The sequence below is a fragment of the Balaenoptera physalus genome, assembly GCF_965194825.1.
Source record: "Balaenoptera physalus genome assembly, chromosome: 1".
In the NCBI taxonomy this organism is placed as follows: domain Eukaryota; kingdom Metazoa; phylum Chordata; class Mammalia; order Artiodactyla; family Balaenopteridae; genus Balaenoptera; species Balaenoptera physalus.
The window spans coordinates 120,328,638-120,340,731 of record NC_138882.1 but is presented as its reverse complement, the minus strand read 5'-3'; the positions used below and the strand labels follow the sequence as shown (position 1 = coordinate 120,340,731).

General features: G+C 35.5%; 1 pseudogene across 1 annotated transcript in view; it reads left to right on the top strand.

The window, feature by feature from the left end:
- LOC309640214 (calcium-activated chloride channel regulator 4-like) overlaps nucleotides 1-12,094 on the top strand; it is a 48,757-nt pseudogene that overhangs the window by 12,607 nt on the left and 24,056 nt on the right. Inside the window, exons 4-7 of the transcript XR_014268762.1 lie at nucleotides 2,732-2,840; nucleotides 4,348-4,526; nucleotides 4,882-5,100; nucleotides 5,803-6,132. The product of XR_014268762.1 is annotated as a calcium-activated chloride channel regulator 4-like (transcript). The remainder of the gene's footprint in view (nucleotides 1-2,731; nucleotides 2,841-4,347; nucleotides 4,527-4,881; nucleotides 5,101-5,802; nucleotides 6,133-12,094) is intronic.

Sequence of the window (12,094 nt, the reverse complement as noted above, 5' to 3'; positions counted from 1 at the left end):
ATCTGTACAGCCCAGAACCACTTCTTCCTCTTCCACTGCCCCTTCAGTGAACATTCATTAAGTCTCTTATCTCTGTCAAACAATCAGCTAGTCATGGTGCTCAACATTGCCTGGACCCAATCTTGAAAGCTCCATCATCCTATCCCATCCCAATCTTATCTCTCCCCCATACTTTGGTCTGACCATGTTTGTTGTACTTGGCACCTCTAATCCTTTGTGCCCTTCTAGATATACTTTCTTTTCTACCTGGCATGTCCAGTGAAGTCAGTCATGTCAGCTACAAGTATAAATAGCTCAACTCCCTTAGCACTCTTATCCTTATGTTTTACTCAACTTGCCGGTTGAATTGAATTTCTAGCCAGTTTCTTTTGGCCCCTATTAATGTATTTCCAAGATTGTGAAACAAAATTATAAAACTAATTGGTATCTTTAAAAAAATATGCTTTCAAAGCTCATTGAAGCCCTCAAATCTACTCAATAATGTTTGAACTTACCTCTCTCAGCTCCCTTCTTATTCTGCATAGAAGCTGTTCTAAAGCTTCTACCACTTTTCTCAAGATCTCTAGCTACTCTTTTCAATCCCAACAAACAACAGAGGGACCTTTATTGGGAAAACAGAGCCCCTACTTCCTCTCTGCTTCCAAACTCATGTTTACCTTCATTCCCCCCATCTCCACTTGTTAGAAGATATTATTTTCTCCAATCCTTAAAGCCAATTATTCTCTAGCCGTTAAAGGCAATGTCCCCATTGAGGACTGAGCTCTTGTTCTTTTCTCAGTCCCCCCACTTCAGCTGTTTCCCATTTTTGATTCCTCTCTTCCTCCCAGTCAGGTGTTTTTCCCATAATGAGATATGTGTTCATAAGAAAAAAATCACACATTCTGCCAAACTATACCCTAAAACAACAGGTTTCTGGAAAAATAAGATTAGAAAAAGATTCCTCAAAACCTATTCAATTTATAATAATAACAATTACAAAAATAACAATAGTACCTAGAGAGATGATTTGGGCCACGCAGGCAACCTCTAAGTTTTGCTGCCACAACAGATATCAACATACACTCATATAAAGTTGAAATGCTTTTTAAAAAGTAAAAATGGCTGATGGGAACTTAGAAAATGTAGATGGGAATGGAAGGAATTCTAAGCCAAAGGCACTGCTTTTAAAACGGGCTTGGGAAGTAGGGCAACCTATTATCAGCTGAGAATGAAACAAGTCTGAGAGTAGAACTCTATGAGAAGAGAGCTGCAAGTGCAGGCAGCTTTACATTTTCTTATAATCCATTAAATTCCTATTACAGTAGTTGATATGAGGACTTTTTCTTCCATACCAAAGGTTATAATTCTACTCCCAATATTCTGGTAACCGTTGCCTAGGAAACTTAAACCAGTATCTCTAAAATTGAATGTGTATAGGAACAATGGAGGGATCTTGTTAATATACAGATTTTGATTCTCTAGGTCTGGAGTGAGCCTGAGATACTTCACATCTAACAAGCTTCCAGGGGATCTTGGTGTGGTACACAAGGACTACATTTTGAGTAACAAAGACTAAGAGACAAAACATAAAATCTGCATAATACTTATATTTTCCTCCTATTTTCAGATCTCACATGAGCTAATCTGTTTCACATAAACATATCTTGTAACAGAACAGACTCTATTTCCTATCTCTCTGCATCTTCATTTCCTCAGAAGTTTTTACTCATTATTGCTAAAGCAAAAACTCCCCCTTATATTTCCCCTAATTGCTTCTTTCTGCAACTCAATCTGTTGATTTATCTATATCCTTCCATTCACCCTGAATTCTTTGGAAAAAAAGTTCTAATTATATCCCTTTGTCTCTAAGCAGCTCCAAGTCAAGAACAATATATTACTCATCTTTATATTTTCAGGTACATAGTACAGTGCTAAATATATATAATTAATAATAGAAATAATTGTTATATAATGAATGCTACCTATATGCTAAGCACTTTTAATGAGTCAATTCATTTCAACATCACCACAATTTTTTATGTTTTATAACAGTGTTTCTCAATCTTTTTTTCATTATTGCCCACTGGAGGAGCCTTTTTAGACTTTTTTTTCCGAATGCCTCCCGTGATATTTTAATACCTCGCATGTACTGTATATCTACATATGTTGCCAGGTATTGAGCTTAAGAGATACACACACCATTGTAATTCCTAAGATTTATTAACCCCAGGTACCAATTTTTGCCACTTTGGAGACAATTTCGTCCCCAATGAGAATGCATTTTACAGATATGAAATTGAGGCATAGAGAGGCTAAGAAACTTGTCCAAGGATACACAGCTGAGAAGAGGCAATAAATGTTGAATGAATAAGATAATAATTGAAAAATTGGGTGGATGTATGGAAGGATGAATGATACAAAGAAAAATATTACATTTCCTGAACTGAAGGAGGCTCGCAGTCTAATTATGTTGTTTATGTCAGTCTCCCCTACTATATAGCTACAGGTACCCAAAGCCCAGTGTATTTGGGCCATAGAAAATTCTCTAGAAATGTTTTCTTGATTTAACATGCTGTGGAATAAAAAATACACTTTATAGTATACTGTAATGTCATGTAATATAAAGAAATTATAAACAATGGCAGTCATTAAAATCCAAATAATTGTAATAGGGAAAAAAGGCCTTTAAAAATATTTGAGATAAATTTGGTCACTTGAATTATGATCATGTATTTGAAATATTTTCCCACAGGTGGAGTGTGCGTCCATGAGTGGGCCCATCTCCTCTGGGGAGTGTTTGATGAGTACAATGATGATGAGCCTTTCTACAGCGCTAAGTCAAAGAAAATTGAAGCAACAAGGCATGACTATTTAAATTGTCTTAAATTACTTCAGGCTGTAACTTCTTGTTTTCCTTAGTTGATTTCTTTCAAAAGCCATTTATTCACTTTTGTGCCAATGCAGGTAACAGATGCTATATCACAAAACAGTGCTTTTCTGTTTTGTTCGAAAAATGTATCTTAAAGTAGCTGGTTGTCCATGTAAAATATACATAACTTCAAGAACATTTGGTAGCCAAGTTGACATATTTTTCACCTCTCTACCACAGCTACCAGAATTCATTTGCACTGAAGTTTGTGCTCTGTGTAAAGGTTTGTATTACATGCTAGGAGATCAAAATTACTTACATTACAAAAAAATGGGGGAAAATGGGTAAGAAGAAGTGGCAAAGGCTGGCTGAGTAGGAAATCAACCAGTTTCAAAGAACCAAACAGGAATTTCTTGGGATTTAAGGTTCACTTTGAAATACCAATCTAATATCACAGTTAATAGGCAATCCTCTGGGTTCTGAGATGAAGATAGCAGAATAGTTTGAGGATTGGTTTAAAATTAGGTGCCATCAATGTTAGAAGCCCTACTGGGGCTGAGGACTAGTCACAAATGTACAAGCTGAAAGATACATGATTTCAAGGAAAGCCCCCATCGCATCAGTTTCAGGACACCTATTTTAAAGAATATTACATTGATTACCTTTGTTTACATCATTTTCCCCCTAAATGCCTAGTCTCTGCCACAGAATATTCATCATGGTTCTTAATATAGATAGCACCATATGTTCCCTGAGCTTGGGGGCAAGAGAAGCATAGACATGTTTAGGAAACTCCCTAAATGATTGAATGAAATCTAGTTATCACTTCCTGAATTTGAACTGGAAACACATTTTAAAAACTGGATATATTTGCATCCCAGCATATGTATTGTAATCACTGCCACCTGTGGCCAGTTTCATACAATAAAGCATACGTCTACAATGCTCCCACCATTTTTTACTCTACGATCTGCTGACCTTGGCAACACCTCACTCTTTGTTTCCAGCCACAAATTCTTTTGAATAGCAATGTTCCTCAATAATCACAACACTTGTGATTGTGACACACCCATTCTCTAGAGGGGTAACTTCTCTAAGGACAAATCTATCTTTAAGCTAAGGTGATATTGAGAGTAAATGGGTTTACAAGTTCTCTCCTCCAGACGACTACAGTCCATTTACTGTCTCAAAGCCACCAGGAGAAATGTTTGAAAAAGGACTACCTCCAGCCATTTGAGTCTACGCAAGACAGCAGCAGCTTTAATATAAGCAGAAAACTCAGTCATTGTACATATCTGTAGGTCCCATTTAAAACTTCTTGAAAAATAGATAACTGCTCTGGTAGAAACCCTTAAACTTTGCTGTCAGAATATTATGCGTATAGTACACAAATCAGAATAAAAACCTTTATATAAGGATCATTGTGGATAGAAACACTTAAGATTTTCAAAAACTGTTAATGGTTAGGTTGCTTCAAAGACTAACTGTCATATTTTCAGGTGTTCTACAGATATTACTGGTATAAATAAGAGTTTATAAGTGTAAAGAAAACAGCTGTGTAACTAATAGATGCAAAACTGATTCTAAGACAAAACTGTATGAAAAAGATTGTCAGTTCTTCCCTGATAAATATCAAACTGAAAAGACATCCATAATGTTTATGCAAGGTATTGATTCTATAAGTATACCAATCATTACTTTAGATTGTATATTTACAATCAAAGGACCTCTCATCATGTTTATAAAATATCTGTGCAAGTGACCTGAGGGACTAGATGTATTAATATAGAGTTCTTTGAACATTGGCTGCTACATAGTAAAGCACTTAACTAGTGTTATTTATTATTATTACTATTATTATTACTATCATTGTTACTGAAAATCTACAATGCTATGATATTGACTCCTCAATGAATCATATTTCATTCAACAAACAAAAAATTTGCAAAACAGATCTTAATTTTTGTCAGGTATGTACTTATATCTTTAAATGCATTGTATATAAAACTTTTTTCATCATATTAAACTTTTAGATCATTGAATTCTGTAATGAAAAAAACCATAATTGAGAAGCTCCAAGCCTACAAAATAAAATGTGCAATTTCAGAAGCACGTGGGAGGTGATCAGCAATTCTCAGGATTTTAAAGACACTGTGCCTATGGTGGCACCACCTCCTCCGCCCGTCTTCTCATTGCTGAGGATCAGTGAAAGAACTGTGTGCTTAGTTCTTGATAAGTCTGAAAACATGAAGGTAAGTTTCATGGGGAAATTTGGGCAAGTGTTGGGAGGAGATACCACAGATCAGAGCAGTGATGAGGCTAGAAGAAAAGTGTGTAAAGGGGATTGGCTTCAATGGCCTAGGAAGAGAGATGAGAGCCCTGATGGGTTACCGAAGAGCCAATTCCAACCAATCCATTGGTGGAAAAGTGGTGGGGAGAGGTAAAGAGGAATGGGCAGAGGTAGGGATTTGACCTCTCAGGATTCAGCTGCACATCTGGTAAGTCTCACCCTTTGGGAAGTCTAGTCCCCAGTGGATGGGGAGATTTCACTCACTAATCAGAGTCCATCCACTACAGTCTGGATTGATTCTGCCAGCTCTGGGGAGTGGTTTCATTTTGAGACAACTGGTACAGAGGCCTTAAAGAATAATTACAGTCTCTAAGTTTTGATTTCAACCCAAACCCCACCTTACCCTTCAGCTCTTATTTGTGCAGTTTATAGCCCAAAATCAGCTCTAGTTAAAAGTGTGTGCTCTTGTCCATACTATCATATGTCTCATAATACATATAACTATATTTTTCAGTTTTAACAACTCAACAAATTTATGATTGCTTTATTTAAAAACACTAATTATTGTTCATCGAAAGTTCTTACGAACACACATTGTATGTTATCTGTTATCATTTGCCAGTCAAAAACCACTTGGTTGTTTGTCTTATCCTTTTTTATTCAGGGTTCTAATCGCCTAAATCGAATGAACCAAGCAGCCAAACATTTCCTGCTGCAGACCGTTGAAAATGGATCCTGGGTGGGGATAGTTGACTTTGATAGTACTTCTCACATTAAAAGAAAGCTAATCCAAATAATAAGCAACAAAGAAAGAAGAAAGCTCTTGGAGAGCTTACCTACAGAAGCTTCAGGAGGAACGTCCATCTGCTCTGGAACTGAATCTGCATTTCAGGTGAAAATTGTTCAGCAAAAACAATTGTTCAGCAAAAAAAAAAGTTTGGCTTTCTTAATTTTTAAGGATATTTCTATGTTAATTTCTACTATACATATTACTGCCTAATTATAACATAATTCATTCTAAGAAGCACAGTCTTAAGCATATAGAAAGAAGCTCAATTAATTTTCTTAATGAATCAGTTAATATGAATAAATTGATGGATGAATAAGTGTCTATAAAGTCCCACTTTTGCGATTTTGTCTTGTTATCATGCAAAATTCAGTGCTCAATAAATGTTTCTTAAATAAATGAATATGCTAATGCAGCAACAGTCACCAATTTTTAGAGCAATAAACAAGTTTATGGTATGATTCCATTTTGGGCCAATCCTCATTTTAGTTTCTGTGACATTCTGTTAGGGCAATCTGATGTTAATCTGTTAAAGCAGATGTAGCAGGCACTATTACTTACATTTAGGGTAAAGAATACTGGTCAGAACATGAGTTTTGAGATCACAGTACTGGCTCTATTACTTATTAGTCATGTGATCTAGGCAAAATTTTCAGTCTCTTTGGACTCTCAATGCCTTATCTATAAAATATAGGAAAATAAGAATGCCTATCTCATAGGGTTATTGTAAGACAAGTGAAATGATACATGTTCATACTTAGAACAATATTATATTACATAGCAAATATATAATTCATAATAACTATCATTATGAATCTTATTTTTATCCCAATGGTCATCTTGAGCTCACGATTAATATCAATTGTGTCATTTTCCTGCTTAGAAATCCTGTTCCCTCACAGTCTGTAAAATTAAGTCTGAATCCCTCAGTCTGACGTTATTTAAAAGCTTCTCATCCTGTGATAAACTTGCCCTCACCTCTCTTGCCAGCCTTTTTTCTCAGTTCTCCCTTCCCAATGCTCTATGCTCCAACCAATTTACTGCACACATTGTTCTCCAAGCCTCCATACCTTTGCCCCTGTAATTCCTCTGCCTAAAGTGCTTCCTTCTTTCCTATCTTTGCATGTTAAAATTCTACCAATTCTTCAAAATCCTTGCTCCTTAATGTAACTTTTCCTGCTACTCCCAGCTCTATTTAATCTCCTTCTTTTATGAATTGTGTGGCATTTTAGTGTAGATTTCTAACATGAAGTCCTGGGTTCAAACCCCAATTGTCACTTACTGGTTTTGCAATCTTAAACACAATTCTTTATCTTCCTAGTCCTCAATTACTTCATCAGTAAAGAGGATAATGAAAGTTAGCACATAGGATTGTTCATGTTTTTATTTATTCAGCATATGTTTTTGTCTGCCTGTTATGTGCCAGGCCAAGTGTACAAGACCTTGGGATATAATAAATTCCCTGTTCCGGTGGACCATGCCATTTCAGTGGGGAACAGATAATGAATAAATAAGAAAAAATTTTTAAAGAAATGAAATTACAGATTGTGGAGAAAGTGTTGTGAAGGAACCAAACAAGATAATGTGATAAAGAGGTACTGGGAAAAAGAGTGGAACTACCTACTTTAGGTAGAGAAGCCTCTCTGATGGTCATATTTGAGCTAAGACTAGAAGGATGAGAAAGAGCCAGTGGCCAAAGAAGAAAGGAAAGTGCAAAAGTCTCATGGGAAGGGGTAGAAAAGAAGTGAATTATTCTAATAAATGAGAGAATTCAGTGATTCTGAAGTTTGGTAAATGAGGGAATATGAAATGTCGTTTGCAAGCTAGACAAGGGCTACCTCTTTCAAAATTTCAAAACCTATGATAGGAGTTTTGGATTTTATTTTAAGTACAACAGAAAACTACTGAAGGGTTTTAAGCATCAGAGAGATGTGATCAATTTATGCTTTAGGAAGATGACTCTAGTTGCGCTGGTTTATGAAGATGATGACTCTGGAAGATTACAGGGAGCAAGAGTCATAGCAGGGAAACTGGTTGGGAGCTTGAACTTAGGTTAAATGACAATGTATAAAACATTTAATACACAGCAAAGGTACAGTAAATGGTAGTGGTGTAATAGTTTGTTATTACTCCTGAACTGTAGAATATTCTGGCATATATATTAGTTGTGACTTTGTTGCTCATCTCTATACCTTGCCAGTCACTGACCCAAAACTCAATGAATATTTTTAATTGAATTCAATTCTTTCCATGAATGCAGAAACCATGTAGTTCCTGCTGAATCCCCAGCACAGCAACTGATACATCGTGAGTGCTCAGTGAATAGACTAATACAAGAAAGGGAGAGGTGAAGCAGAGAGAACTCCACCTTTAGATCTTCATTTTGCACTCAAATGTATAGGGGAAGTGTGATGAAAATGCTGTATAAATGCTGTAAATGTATAAATAATTTCCTACATTTTGCAATATATACAAGAGGCATTCCTAGTCTCAAAATATGCCAAAAAAAAAAAAAACATAATAAATGTGGTTACTTCGTTCCCTGACACTAGGTCTATAATGAATTTCTACATTCATTTCTACAAAAAGCCCTCTTTTGCAATTTTATATATACCTCTACTCTTTCATTCTATGCCCATAAAAACCCCTGCTAATCCATCATGGCATTTTTCTTCCTCTTGGTTTGAACTCAGTTTCTTAAAATAGTGTGCCAAGAAGTCACTACTAATTAAAATTGTCAGAGAAGTCAAAATACAGTTGCTATATTGGGTTAAGTTCTCTATATTTTATGTATCAGATATATGATATTAAAAAATCTGAATTTTCACACTGTTTAGTTTAGGAGTTTGATGTAGGAAAGGGGTTCAAACCACATAAAGAACTCAATAAATATAATTAGTGTATTCTTTGACCACCGTCTATGTGCAACAACTCTGTGCTAATTACTTTGGGAGGTAAAACAAAAATTATTTAACAAATACCTAACCTCAAGATGCTTAGAAGTTTCCATATCTTTTATTTAAGAGCTACTGAGGGTTTTCTAATTTGAAATTTGTGAATTACTTACAATTTTTTTCTAAAAGGTTATGCATTGACTTTTTATATTGTGGTTGATATTTAATCCATTTAGCTATATATGCAACTGACTTTATGTACCAAAGAATTTTTCAGAGGATAGTTTAGTCAAAGAAATCAGATAGGTATTCAATGCCACCTACCCAGATTCTATTTTTGATGTCTGGTTGATCTGAGTTCCCTAGGCTGAATTGTCATTGTCATTTAAATGGGAAGATTGTCCACAACTCTCTTGCCACATTTGAGCAAACATTCCCTGTGGCAGGTGGACAGAAAATTAAAAGTCGTGTAATTCCCCGAGAGGTTGATTATAGACTCTATTATTTTAAAGCAGAGCTTTTCTCATCTATTCTGCAGTTTTGTTTATTTCCTCTAAATTTTTTTCCAGTTCCCCATGAGTTCATTTGATTTAGGGGTACCTGATAATTAATAGTCTGAATTATATTTGTAGGTAATTATAGAAATATATCCCCAAATAGATGGATCTGAAATAATACTGGTGGCTGCTGGAGAGGACAAAAATGTAAGAAATTGCACGGACAAAGTGAAACAAAGTGAGGCCATCATTCATTTTATTGCTCTGGGACCACATGCCGATCAAGCAGTCATAGAGATGAGCAATGTAACAGGTAAAATATGACATACATTCTAGTCCTTTGATAACAATGCATAAATGTAAAGGCTGACAATTGGACAACTTCTCTTAAGCTCCTGCTGTGCAGGTGCTGTGCTAGGAGCCTGGGACCAGAGTTAAACCAGACCTGATCTCAAGGTGCTCACAGTCCTATTGGCTGGAGAGACAAATAAAACTAGTAATCAGATAACATTCTTCCATAACAGGAGACATACATAGGAGTCAAGCACTATGTGAGCAGAGGGAGCCATTAATTCTCCCAGGGTTGAATAGAGTCAGGGAAAGAAGGCATGAGAGATGAGGTGACTTTTGAGCTTGGCCTTGAACAAGATGTTGGAAAGATGTTTACTGGAGGAAAAAGGGATGAGAGAAGAAGATCAATTCATGAGTAAAAAAAAAATCATGTTGGGATGACAATGCAAGGCACGTTGAAAGACAGTGGGAAATCCATGAGACTGGGGTAGGAGGGGGACAGGATTAACAGAAGCTGAGGCTGTATAGATCTAAATAGAAATGAAATTTCTAGGTAAACATTTACTTTGGTAGCTGTTATCTTTGATATACAGTCGTGTGATGAAAATGGACTGCATGTTTTCAATGGCTTTTTTTTTTTTAATCTGGAAAAGTATTTCTTTCACCTCAATTTTTTTTTCACATCTTTATTAGAGTTTAATTGCTTTACAATGGTGTGTTAGTTTCTGCTGTATAACAAAGTGAATCAGCTATAAGTATACATATATCCCCATACTCCCTCCCTCTTGCATCTCCCTCCCACCCTCCCTATCCCACCACTCTAGGTGGTCCCAAATCACCTAGCTGATCTCCCTGTGCTATGCAGCTGCTTCTCACTAGTTATCTATTTTACGTTTGGTAGTGTGTATATGTGAATGCTACTTCTTATTTTTTTTTTTGATTTTATGTACAAATTTTATCTCCTGGAGTCTAAATATCTTTTTTTTTAACATCTTTATTGGAGTTTAATTGTGGAAACTTTTGGCTGAAATGCATCAAATAATCATAGAATACTAGAAAGATGTTATAATTCCATGTATTAAAATTCACAGACTTCTCAGCCCTTGAGGGGAATTATTCACTTTTTCAAAAGATACAGTTCTATCAATGTTGGCCTCCAGATTTTCCAACCAGTATGGGTCAGAATCAGAAAATTAGAAAGGTTAAAGAGCTGCTATATTGAGATATCCTGACAAGAGCTGACAATGAGGAGATGGAAAAATGGTAAGCAATGGAGACAAGACCACAAAACGACTACTTTGGGGGTTACTTGAGACAAAATAAATTACGATGGCCATAAAAGCACTTTAAAAATTATGGGAGTTTGTACGACCAAGTATTTAAAAAACAAATATATATTTGGTAACATTAAAAGCCAATTTGAAAATAAATAGCATTTGCAAATGCTACTTCTTAAATGTAGTAGAGGATACATATTTTAAACTGTCAGGATGATTTAGTAATAACATTATGAGTATCAATTACTGTATTAAATTGGCTTTAAAAAATAGGTTTTATAACTTTTTTCTTAGATTTACCTTCTGGAATAGTTTGAATCAAGATAAAGCTTGTTTCACATATTGTTTTTGATTTTTTTAAACATTTTTATTTTATATTGGAGTAGAGTTGATTTACAATGTTGTGTCAGTTTTAGGTGTACAGCAAAATGATTCAATTATACATACATGTATAATTCTCTTTTTCAGATTCTTTTCCCATATACGTTATTACAGAATACTGAGTTTCCTGTGCTATACAGTAGGTCGTTGTTTATCATCTGTTTTGTATATTGTAGTGTGTATATGTTAATCCCAACCTGCTAATTTATCCCTACCCCACCTTTTCCCTTTGGTAACCATAAGTTTGTCTTCCAAAACTGTGTTGAATAAAAGTGGCAAGAGTGGACATCCTTGTCTTGTTTCTGATCTTGAGGAAATGCTTTCAGTTTTTCACCATTGAGAGTGATGTTTGCGGTGGGTTTGTCATATATGGTCTTTATTATGTTAAGGTAGGTTCCCTCTGTGTCCACTTTCTGGAGAGTTTTTATCATAAATGAGTGCTGAATTTTGTCAAAACCTTTTTCTGCATCTATGGAGATGATCATATGGTTTTTATTCTTCAGTTTATTGATGTGGTGTATCACACTGATTGATTTGCATATATTGAAAAATCTTTGCATCCCTGGGATAAATCCCACTTGATCATGGTGTATGATCCTTTTAATGTATTGTTGGATTTGGTTTGCTAGTATTTCGTTGAGGATTTTTGTGTCTATGTTCATCAGTAATATTGGCCTGTAATTTTCTTTTTTGTGGTATCTTTGTCTCGGTATGGTATCAGGGTGATGGTGGCCTCATACAATGAGTTTGGGAGTTTTCCTCCCTCTGAAACTTTCTGAACAGTTTGAGAAGGATAGGAGTTAGCTCTTCTCTAAATGTTTAATAGAAT